The sequence below is a fragment of the Mastigoproctus giganteus genome, chromosome 2 (genome assembly GCF_048544385.1).
Source record: "Mastigoproctus giganteus isolate SK-2022 chromosome 2, ASM4854438v1, whole genome shotgun sequence".
NCBI lineage: Eukaryota > Metazoa > Arthropoda > Arachnida > Uropygi > Thelyphonidae > Mastigoproctus > Mastigoproctus giganteus.
The window spans coordinates 131,617,508-131,629,651 of NC_143576.1; the positions used below are offsets into that span (position 1 = coordinate 131,617,508).

At 40.0% G+C, this 12,144-nt stretch overlaps 1 protein-coding gene and 1 long non-coding RNA gene across 3 annotated transcripts in view; one reads left to right on the forward strand and one right to left on the reverse strand.

Moving 5' to 3' along the window:
- Nucleotides 1–12,144, reverse strand: part of LOC150089567 (uncharacterized) — a 366,068-nt gene that overhangs the window by 254,935 nt on the left and 98,989 nt on the right. The window contains exon 1 of one of the 2 annotated variants that reach the window (XM_090389546.1): nucleotides 774–975. The exons of the other annotated variant lie outside the window; for it this stretch is intronic. The gene's annotated coding sequence lies outside the window, so the exon portion shown is untranslated. Of the gene's footprint in view, nucleotides 1–773; nucleotides 976–12,144 lie in introns of those variants that run through there. 2 annotated transcript variants of the gene reach the window in all.
- LOC150089568 (uncharacterized) overlaps nucleotides 1–12,144 on the forward strand; it is a 308,906-nt gene that overhangs the window by 119,644 nt on the left and 177,118 nt on the right. The gene's annotated exons all lie outside the window — the stretch shown is intronic.

Sequence of the window (12,144 nt, forward strand, 5' to 3'; positions counted from 1 at the left end):
TTAGAATGATTAATTTTACAAATTTGCGCCAAAGTTTAGGGGCGTTGGCGTCTCTAGGCTAGTGCTACTGACCTTACCCTTTAGCCGGCCCTGTCCCCACCTCTAATTTCGGTGTGCTTGTTCTTTCGTGGTGCCACCATTAAAACCTAGAAATGAGTATTTCAGCTAAATTGTTTTCCTATAACTTCAAAACTACACCGTCCCTTGAATAGCCTTAAATCACCCTACAGAATAGTCATCATTATAAAAATTATACTCAGTAATTATGCAAGTTCCTACAATTGTCTTACTAGGTAGCAATAATAAGAACTTTACTTTTAATCTATCATTGAGAAACCTAGAGATTGTAAAAGATTTACTCGGTTACCTTTCTTTTTTTCTTTCTTTTTTGAATTCAATTTCATTTACTCACATTCTTATTTTAATCATGGGTGGGGCTAATAACCGCTCGTGAAAGAGAACGTAATTTAAACTAGCTAATTAGTCCCAGTCAGCAGACGGGTGTTAGGGACCCGTGCTCGTATAGTGTCTTGGCAAAAAGAGTTCGTCCATTGACTTACAAAAGCTAGAAATAGTAAAGAACTTGGCCTAGAAAAGTGATTCGTAGACAGGAAGTAAAGCGAGTCAAGAACTTAACTGATTACAAGAGCTATTAATTTCACTTTGCCTTCTTTTAAGACTCGAAACTTTTAAAGTTTCAAGTTGGACACACTCAATCAAGCCACACTGATAAAACAATAATGCACTCCACTCATTCATCCTGGTGTACTTACAGCTGCAACTTCCAGCGGTGCCGACCACCGGGAAGGGTTAGCCGCACGTTCGTAGACCGCATAGTGTTAGTCCTTGAGATGTAAAGTCGCAACTCTCCAGGCACACTTTCGGTCAGCGTGGGTACAGCGCTCCGCCACTCTGGGTACAATGACTCCGCAAGTTACGGACGCCACCTGCACTAACTGTCAGCCACACACGCGCGCGAACAGTTGAGAAACTCTCAGTCCGTCCCAGTCAGTCGTCGCCCACCGTCAGTAACGGTAAGTGTAACGGCAAGCGAAGCTAGGCGCGCGCGCCACGCGGTTCGACAGTTGTATGTGGGTCATGCTCGGTCATGGCCAATAAAAGCTAGCCTCATCACTCCGCTGGAAGTTGAAATTTCACTGGTGAGGGAGGTCAGTATCCTCGTGCCCTAATTTCTACTAGCCTGTTGCCACCTGCTCCGCCGCGGCATTCACGGCGATGTCGGAGGACGACCTGCCAACCGATTACAGGCCATCCTCTCCTTTCTTCCTCTGTGGGCCGGAGTCAGTAACCTGGGACAAGCGTATGCCCTTTTAATATACCTGTCTGATGAACTAGTTTTGGTTGATTCTGCCTTTATAATGGTCCTCGCTGTTATGAAAGTTTAATCTATCCCAGTAACGTTACATAATAGAACTTTCATTTGACTCGACACGATCTTTCAGATCTCGCGAGTGGGTCTGCTTTGGTGTCGCCATCTAGTGGTTAATACGTAATTATAAGTGACGTTAAATGTGGACATTTCTGCGTAGCAGTTTTGTAAGTTTAAGCGGTTGATTTGCAGTCCATTATTATTGACTTGGGAAACGTTGAGGTTGTATTTCACTTGATTCGTAGACTTCTGAAGAGTGGATTACATTCGGTGACCTCAAAATACGATCATACGTTCCAATCTATCGTGCAATTCTCAGGATTGTAAATGTTTTCGTATTATAAAACAAATTAATAGAAACTTTTGGCATTGATTTGGACTTGCCTATGCCGCTATATACTGGCCACAATTTCTTCGTTGTCAAATGATTGAGATTTTTAATGATGCGCGATAATTTCATTAGTTAAAGCGAAGTCATTAACTGAATAGTCAACGCAAGGGCAAAAAGCACGCACGTTGGAGTGACCGTGGTTAAATTCTGACTACAAACTTTATTCTCTATATCTTGTGAACTCCCCTTGCTTTGTGTGGTCGTCCAGAAGTATAAACAGAATTTATTTTTATGTCTTTAAACAGTTGAAGAATACAGCGCAATGAAAAAATAAAGATTGTGAAATGAGTAATCAGTTTGGGTCGACTATCATCTCCCCCTCCCTCCAAAAAAAAAAAAAAAAAGAAAAAAAAAAAGGAAAAAAAAAAAGGAATCCAACTTTTTGTTGAGAAACAATATCTCTCTGTGGCTGTCTTGGTTCCTACCCACTGGATAAAGGATATATCACAGGGATTGATCGGAATGCACTACCACATGACTTCGAACATCTGCTTGCGGTGCATGCTTCAAAGAGTCCAGATAAATATATAAATATACAGAGATGGTGCCAAATCTGACAATCACGTGAAAGTAGCAGCAGCTGTTTTTCCTCCTTCACAGACAGTGTCATTACCTCTTGGATGCAGTATATTCACAACTAATCTGCAATCTGTTTAGCTTTGGTTAAGATACTTAATCTTATTGCGTGCAGTAATTTATACAGACATCCTTAGTGCAGTATCAGTTATACAAAATAATCTTCACGTGTCTCATCCAGTACGAAAAGATATCCAGTCTCTACTCCATATTACTACCTCTTGAAAATAGTAACTTTTAAGAGGTAGCGAAATAGAAATGTTTTGGTGGATACCAGGCCACTTTGGTATTGAAGTCAACGAACAAGCAGATAATGCAGCTGAACAATCCAGTTCGTTTCCACCATATCTCTGCCTGGTACACAGATCACAGTCCGAAAGGAATGCAAACTCGAATGGAGTTTGCATGCAATGGCAGTGGTATGGAGTTCAAAAATAAATAACTTAGCCAAATAAAACATGAACAAATATGGACATCAAGTTCCAGGAAAAACGGACAAGAGGGAGTTATTTTAGCACGGCTATGTATGGTCCATAAACGTCTTACCATCTCCATCCATTTATTCATGGGCAAAAGCCCTCTTCAGTGCTGTTTCTGTCACGCACATCTCTCAGTGTTAAATATATTTTAATTAATTGTCCACTTCTCAGAGCACATTCTTGGAGATAAATCAAATGTCGATGAACTTTTCCTTCAGCGAATCCAGTTGTATTCCTGCATCTAATTTGTTCCAATGTGCAGATTAAACTTTCTAACAGATGAACCACAGAAAGACACATTTTGGTCTTAGTTGTCCGTGTGTCGTTAATATCTCACAATAACAACAACACTTTTTTTTTTTTAAATCTTAATTCGTCCAGCGTTACATTTACGCTACAGAGTTTCCATTGTTATAAAAGGTAAAGCTCATCGAAATATTTTTCACCTTAAGTTTATAAGCAGATACAGTACTTAGTTGTTCACATCCACTAAAAGTAACTGTTTTACTAAAGTCCTTCAAAGGAATAAGATTTGGCTTTGATCGTTGGTGTGTATGGGCAAAGAGTTTCAATCCAGCCAATGTAACTACACTCAGAAAAATTGCTCCACCCTAATTTTCTCAGAGAGCTAACTGTATTAAATTGATTTTTTTCGACTTTTGCGCATAAATAGGGAATGGCGAGAAATGATGAAAACATTAGAGAAAAATATTTTTATTTAATACGGAAAAACAGCACTTATCAATACGAAAGTTTAACTACCCCTGGAAGCATTGCAAGCTGTTATTCGTTTTGACACTGAGTTCAAAAGGGTACCTGATATCGTTTTGAGGAATACTTCCCATGCTGACACCGCAATGGTTAGAACTGGTTGAGGTATTCTGTAAGTTGTTACGCTAATGATGCATTCTCATGATAAAGATACGCATAGGACATAAATCAGGGGACATAGCAAGTCTGTGAATCATGTGGACACTGCAGTGAAACTGCCTGAATAAGGTTAGTTTTGGGAGCTTAGCAGACAAAATGGCATATATCCAAATATGATTCAATGTAACATTGACCTGTCAGGTTTCCTTGAACAAAAACCAGTGATGAATGGCCACGTGTATGAGAGAGAGGGAGGGGGCGCCCCCTCTCCCCATATCATGATTCCTGGTGCTGTTCTATTTGTGTATGCGTTTATTGAATACGAGTAGGAATCAAACCCTTTCACTAAATGGCAATCTGTCGCCATTCTTCATTCCAATAAGTGTTATCTCTGGTCCACTAAAGTCGCTGTACGCGGTGTGTGGTGGAAGAAGGAGTTAATGCAAGGCACAATGGGAATGCAATCCTGCTTCTGCCTGTCGGTTACTAATGGCGATTCTTGATATCGAATATAAATTTTCTTTTTTATACTCCGAGATGGGCACAACAGTTCACAAGAGACAGGTTACAAGGATTTCACAGTATTTGCAATATGACGTGGTTCGAACACGTGGCATGCCTACTATGTAGCAGCAAGAAACTGCCACTCAACTACAGACGTGTCTTCTGAAGCTCAAATTCTTCTTAGAGAGATAACTGTCAACCGCCTCCACCAGCGAATGATCCAGTCCGCTCTAACGTTAGTCTGAGTGTCCGATATCCTGAACGATTGTTATGTGTTCTGGTGGTACCAAGGTTGACCAACTAGTCCATGGTTTTGTCTAATTATATGAACTAATTTTTTCCGAGTGGACCATCCATCATGACAGAATAGGACTCTCCGATCTTGTTCACTCAATCAGTTTGTGTACGCTGCATCGTATATCGTTTGGACTCCTAAAAACCCATTCCGACAAATTGACTAGCTAATATTCAGTCTTTCTTCTTCTTTTGCAACTAACAGTATCACACTGACTACCCCGATGCCCAGTGTATTGCGTTTTTATTTCAGTTTATGACCTTTCTCATTATTTTCGTATATCATCACGATGTACTAGGAGGCATGTTTTCAAAGAGTTCCATTAACACTTTTATGGTGCAGTAGTATTTTTGATTATGAGTGTATGTGGCAACTGACAGTCATCACTTTAACTTTTATGGTAAGTTATGCTTTTTCTTCCTTCCTTTTTTTTTTTTTTTTTTTTCCGGGAAATAAGTCTTTCACCTTGACTAAGGCTTTTTTTGGATCTTCTATTTCATCGAAGCTTAATAAACCTGTAATGAGCAACGGTGCATTATCAAACTGTACCATCTATGAAATCATAATGGAGCTTCTCTGACTTTCTTTATCGAGCAATCCTAGTAATGAAGGATACGATTAGAATTATCCTTAGCTGATTAATGTCATCTATCCCAAACACTTTCACTTTCTGAAATGCTGCTGTAATTCGATGCCATGACGAGCTGGTAAAAAGCTGAACAAAAATATCAAACCGATATTTCCTTTAGTCATTTCAAAAATTTAATCGTTTGCGATTTCTCTTATAATATTTCTAATCAAAGAATATCGAAAAGCAATTTCGGTTGTCTTGTTTCGTCAGCCAGACTTATCGGGTGTATTATAACTTCCACATTTCTGCCGTTCCACTAACATTATCCGAGATAATTTTTGAACAGTTTCATTACAGTTTAAATTTAATTCTTTTTCTATTGAATAATAGATCATTTGAGATCTTGTGTATGAATCGGCTCCTGATTTTCTTTTTGTTCATTCCCAGAGTTCCCAGAAGTTTTACAAATGGATGGTGGCAGAGGTATTTCGGTGATATTTGTCGCTGGGATGCCAGTAAAATTTTGCTTTCGGGTGCTGTGCACCCCCGGGGTTGAAACGCCCCAGGCTAGCGAAGGGAGTTATAGTGAATAACTATAATTCCCAACCATAAATAGCTATTATTACAGTTAAATATTCTGTATCTATAGACAGATAGCACTCGCAAATCCCCTCCCAATGCTAATGAGATGTCTGTAAAGCAGGAACAAATTTCAAACTATTCAGGAAATAGCAGAGATTCCACAATCAAACAGAACGAATCGCATTAAACCACTATTAGAGGTACAAAAGAGGCTTAATCGTTGGATACCATATTGGCAATTTGTCACTGCGTCAGACAGTCAAACGTATCGACCTTGAAAATTCGACCGCAGCCGATGTAGGGAGGAGATGAAGGAATAAGTGAAAGCTGCCGGATAAGAATTAGTGTCCAGAAGCGCTCATTAACAATCCTTAGGGAGGTGTGTGTGTGCGCGAGCGTGGGTTTTGCTCATGTCAGAGGCGTTGCCTCACTAGCCCACATCACACCAATGAATTTCAAGCGTCATTTCAGGGATGTTTAGCCCATCGCTCTTGGATCACAGGGTAATGGAAATAGGTTTTAAGCAACGATTACCTTATACACTGAAAGGACAGGAATCGTGGGATATCTGGCTCCTGGGCAACGCGATACTGTCCCCATTTCGCTAGTGGACGAACCCACCGCTTGGCAACACTGCATTCGCGTAGACGGTAATTCGATGTAGGTATGGATACACGTCGTGAGTTAATCGACTTTGAAAGAGATGTGATAGTGGGTACCCGACGCATGGATTAATGTATCGCGGAGGTGGCACAGAAATTGCACTATACCCGTTCGACAGCATCAACAGTGTATCGGGAATTCGCCTTTTTCGGAATAATATCTCATCGTGGGCAGAGAAAGGTGGTGGAAGAACATGGCTCTCGACATCTGTTTCGCGTTTCAGCCAACCAGAAAGCGACAGCGGCACAAATCGCAGTCAACTTCAACAAGGGAGGTGCCAGAAACGTGTATCTCATGGAAACTGCACGAAGCTATACACCCAAGTCAACAAGGAACTGTTCAGGCAGGTGGACGGTCGATAATGGTCTGGGGCATGTTCAACTGGCACATCTTGGAACGTCTAGAAGCATCTCTGAATGGTCCAGGTTACATGTCCATTCTTGCAGACCATCTGAATCCCTTCATGGTCATCATGCATTCAGAGGGCAATGGACTCCACCTCTCCACAGAGCCGTGGGACAAGAACGTGGTTTGAAGAGCATTCTGCAGATTTTACCACCATGGAATGGCCTCCCCATTCAGTGGACATGAACCCTGTGGAGTACCTTTGGGAACGGTCCATTTGAGCTTTGGATCCTCTACCCAGGAATGTGATGGAATCACGCGGTGCAGCAAGCAAGCAAGCATGGATGGAAATACCTGTGGAATGCTTTCATGAACTAGTGGCCTCAATGCCTCATCGTGTGACTGCCCTTATTCGGGCGAAAGGTGGGTCTACCCATTACTAGTTAGGTATTCCATTATTTCTGTACACTCTAAAGATAAGATGGGGGTGGTCTGGAAAGGCCATCTGCAAAGTACATTATTACTGTACAGCAATTCGCACCACAGTAAAGATGTACAGTAACTTCTTTACCCTTGCGGATTACCCTTGTGTTCTTCTGCTACACTTTCTGTGTGGGAGAAGAACAATTTGGAAAACTTCCGTTCAATTTGCATTTAATTTTTATAATAATAACCAGGATGCTTCGCCCGCGCACGCTTTTCTACTTAAAATGTAGAGGTATACGGAGTAAGTGAAATCTTTTCTATGTTAAAGAGACACCTGTCGAAACGCACTGGTTTAAATCTAATCAGTTAATGACCCATGTAATTATTTACCTGTGCATTTGTTGTGCGCAGAATTCTCAAGGTGGAATAAATATCATTGGTAAACACTACAGAATGGTGTACACCTTCCAACATGGTGGCAAGCAAAACAGTGGGAAAACAGTGATTGGCAGATGCCATTGCTATCCCCACCCACTGTTCCCCTAGGTTGATATGCCTAGGGTGTTTTCCCCACATTTGCCGCTGTTTTTAAATCAGGAACTCGTTTTCTCATTTTAATACAGTGGGATGGAAGGATAACACCTTACCTAAGCTAAACCCTCCCCCCTTCTCGACGACAGAAAACAATCATCAAAGAGAGGTGCCTTCACCTGTCAATTATTGCCATCTTCCTCGCTTTCATCGAAGTGCCTGCCAATGTATACTATACTGGACTTCAGCCAATATCACTATGTAATTACTGTATTTACCTACATTTACATAGGTCACGTAGGCAAAGGCCTTTTGCTTCTGGTTCCATAATACACGAATAATATTGTTGCAGCCGAAAGAGCAGGTCTAAAATAATTAACTGAAATATTTACAAACTATACAAATATATAAAATATTTACAAAATACTCAACTACAGCATTTACAAATATACGATATTTATTAATATACGATATTTATTAATATACAAAAAATGTTACGTTTGTTTGTTATTTGGTTTTTAGGAGCATTAGCAACTAAGGCCATATTACTCCGGGATATGCGGTGGTCATTCCCTGACCTTTCCATATTTGGTGGTGACGGGCTCGAACCCCGGTCTAATCAAGAAGCGTGTGCTGCGCACTGCTGCTCCTTCCCACCTGGCTACGGAGGCGCAAAAAAAAAAAAAAAGTTACAATGGAACATAAAATGTTAGTGAATCACGTGCACGAGGTTGGTGAACGTTATGGAGGCAGTTGTCAATAATTAATTGCATTTGTAGTGACTCGCTCTCTTCTCCCATTGGCTAGAATAAATATTACTAGGAGGAATAATTTTTTAATGTATAGATAGATAATAAAATTGTTTATTCATAGAAATTTAGTGTAATAAGAGCTATTATATTCTCGATATCTCCTATATTTTTAACCTTAAATAAACAATATAGGGCGGGATTACCTTAGTCTCTTTATAGGAAGGCTTATTTTCCAACTCTCCTAGTCTATCACGTAAAACATTTAAACACAATGATAAAATTCATTTTAATGTGTTCCATACCGACAGTGATTTAATAATCTGGGATCACCATTGAGACCACAACCAGACTCCAAGAAATATCAACCGTGACGATATTATCAGCATAAGAAAACATTGTCAAAATTTCAAATAGATTAAAAAAAACAAACTTAATCTATCAATTTTCTTAATTTTACATTACAGAGGGTAAACTAAATTTTAGTATCTATAGGAAACCAACTAATACGGGTATATTATTACACTACAATAGCTATCGCCCATATACATACAAAAAATCGGTCATGCTCAATCAGTTTTTAAATGCTTTTAAATATTCAACCACACAGAGTGTGTTACAATCAGAAATCCAGTAGCTAACAAAGAGATTCCTCAACAGAGGTTATTCAATCACCCCTGTCAATAAAGTTAAATTGATTGCCCAGAAAGAGAGAACCAACAACAATCAGAAAACAAATCTTAATAAAAAGCATTTTATTACAGTCCCATACGTTGATAGTTGGTATAACAAACTGAATTATTTATGTAAGGGCACGGATATGAAAGTGATAACTAGATCTACTAATAAATTACATACATTATTAAGGAAGTGTTCGATTAATTCTTCCTTTCAACACATGATCTTGTTTAAAGCATTTCTTGTAAAGACTGTGACTCTGCTTATATCGGATCTACTCGTGGGTGTTGGATTTTCGCGTAAAACAACATGAGACTTTGGTACGCGCGGCACGAGCAAACGCTTCAGAGTTGACATTTTCTGCTGTGAATGAGGAACGTTCTTTCCTCTTTAATGAAGGCAAAATAATTAATATCCAGCATAATTATAGTAAATTACTTATTGCCGAAACTCTTGAAATGAAACTTTGTAAAAACTCGATTAACATTCGCAGACCTTTTTTGATATCAGAGGATTGGTCCTATAAACGCATGCGTTATGAAAACTAAATTTCTTTTAAATACATATCATCGGCGCATTTTTTGTTTCATTCCGTCCTGTGAACACGAGACATCGAAAAGTATTTGTCTAACTTAAGGAGGAAGAAATACGTTATTTCATATTTGTTTTTCTAATCTATTTGAAATTTTGACAATGTTTTCCTATGCTGATAGTTGCGTCGCAGTTGATATTTTTTGGAGTCGGGTTGGGATCTCAACGGTGATTCCGGGTTATTAAATCACTGTCGGTATGGAATACATTAAAATGAATTTTATCATTGTGTTTTAATTGTTTTACGTGATTGACTAGGGGACTTGGAAAAGAAGCCTTCCTATAAAGAGACCAAGGTAATCCCTTTATTTATTCATCGAAATGTACAGGACATGATTCCCATTACAGGCAGCTAGAGGAATATAACAATTAACTGGACATATTGCATTGGCATTACTAATGCAGAGGCATACGATGCAAGAAAGCAAGCTTATGTAGCATCAGCCAAAAAAAAAAAAAAAAAAAAATCCTCCCATTTCACTAATCTATCCACTCCAAATGCTTGCCCAGCTCAGCCTTAAATTTATTTAAGCTATCAACTTTCACAACAGGGGATGAAAGTCTGTTCCAGCAATCATCTAATCGCTGGCTAAAGGCAAATTTCCGCACATCTATTCTATAACTGCCTTTCCTCGATTTGAATCTATGTCCCCTCAGGTTCTTAATCTGAGCAAGAGGAAGAATCCCATAAGCATTGAGCTTGCTCAACCTGTCCAAGGCGTTATACACCTCAATCAGATCACCTCGCAATTGCCTAGACTCCTGGCGCTGCAATTTTTAGAACTTAAGCCTATCGTGGTAAGAGCAGCCATTTGTTTCCCCACACCAACGAATCTTGTTGCCCTTCTCTGTACTCGTTCTGGCAACTACATCCTTCCTAAAATGAGGCCTCCAAACCTGTACGCAGTATTCAAGGTGTGACCTGATCATTGCCTTGTACAACGGGATAATCACCTCCTTGTCGCTGCTAGAAAAATTTCTATATATCATTGACGACTCCATGACCTGCTCTGGCCACCCGTCTGCACTGCTCAGCGAACTTTATCTGACTGCACAATTACCCCCAGATCTTTTTAACCTCTTCACGTCCCTGAGTGTAGTACCACACAGTTGGTACATTTCTCTTGGGTTACTGCTACCCATATGCAGTACTTTGCATTTGTCAATGTTAAACTTCAGTTGCCACTTCTCAGCCCATTTGCCCAACTTATCTAGATCCAGTTGCAGTAGCATGATGTCTTTACTGTCATTAACAACCCTGCCAACTTTTGTATCATCCGCAAACTTGGGCATTAAGCTTGATACACCCTCAGCTATATCATTGATGAATACACAAAACAACAATGGGCCCAGTACCGAACCCTGGGGAACCCCACTAATAACATTAGTCCATGAAGAGCAGTGTCCATTGATTACCACTCTCCATTGTCTCCTACTCAACCATCCCTTTATCCCTTAAGTACATAGAAACTGCTAAAAGCACGTTTTCATCAACATAAACCAGATTTGAATTAAAGCTAATTTACAATTTGAGCTGGTTCTTCTGAAATCGTGATTATACAGGGCTTATATTGTATTATATAACATGATATAACACATTGAGACAATCTTGAAATCTTTCACTGGGAGCTATGACTGGGTTCGCCCTGACAATTGCAGGAATTGTGACGCCACGTGAATATGTATTTGTGCTTTTCTCCTCTGTAGGCCGAATCTCTGGACCCATAACCAAATCCATGTTGGCGGAGTTCAGCGCGCCGATGATGCTGTTCAGAAAGTCTCTCTTGAAGGTAGAGAGCTTCTACAAGTTGGAACAGAGCACTGAAGGGTGTCTGATGGCTCTTCCAGCCTACGATTTCCCAGATCTTGATGAAGTTGAGAACAGCGGAGCACAGATTAAGCGCCATTGTGCGCTTCCTCGCACACTGCCAAGTGTTGGGCTGGGGTGTATAAGAGATTTAAGCAGAGTTGTGTAGGATAGGTAACCCCAATTGTTGCCCACTTTAGGACCCAGAATTCTAGACCCGAGAGCGTCTTCAGACAGGACATAGGAGCGCGGACCAAACTTCAATACCATAATGATAATAGAACTAAAGTAGTAGAGCAGAAATTTTCTGACTGTTTCCTTGTTGTGCACTCTACATAGATTGAGTTTCATACCCCAAAAAGCCAGTAATGTTCTTGAACGGAGCTGCTGTATTTGTTCCTTATGCGTTAGGTTTTCGTCCATTACCACCCCTAAGAATTTTACGGAATGAGTGGCGACCAGAACATGCCCCGCAATGGAAGGCTGCTGGATTGAGATCTGCTTGTGTTCTAGGTGAGAAGATGATATATTTGGATTTTCCAGGGTTTAGTTTAAGCCCAAAATAGGCGGCGTATTATCTAGTTTTTTTTTACCGCTGAAACTTTCTCTCCTCCATTTCCTACTAATATCAACTATAAAATGCTATTTCTGGTGTTCTCAATTGCCCAGTCTTTGTATGCTCTCTTTGCTTGAATA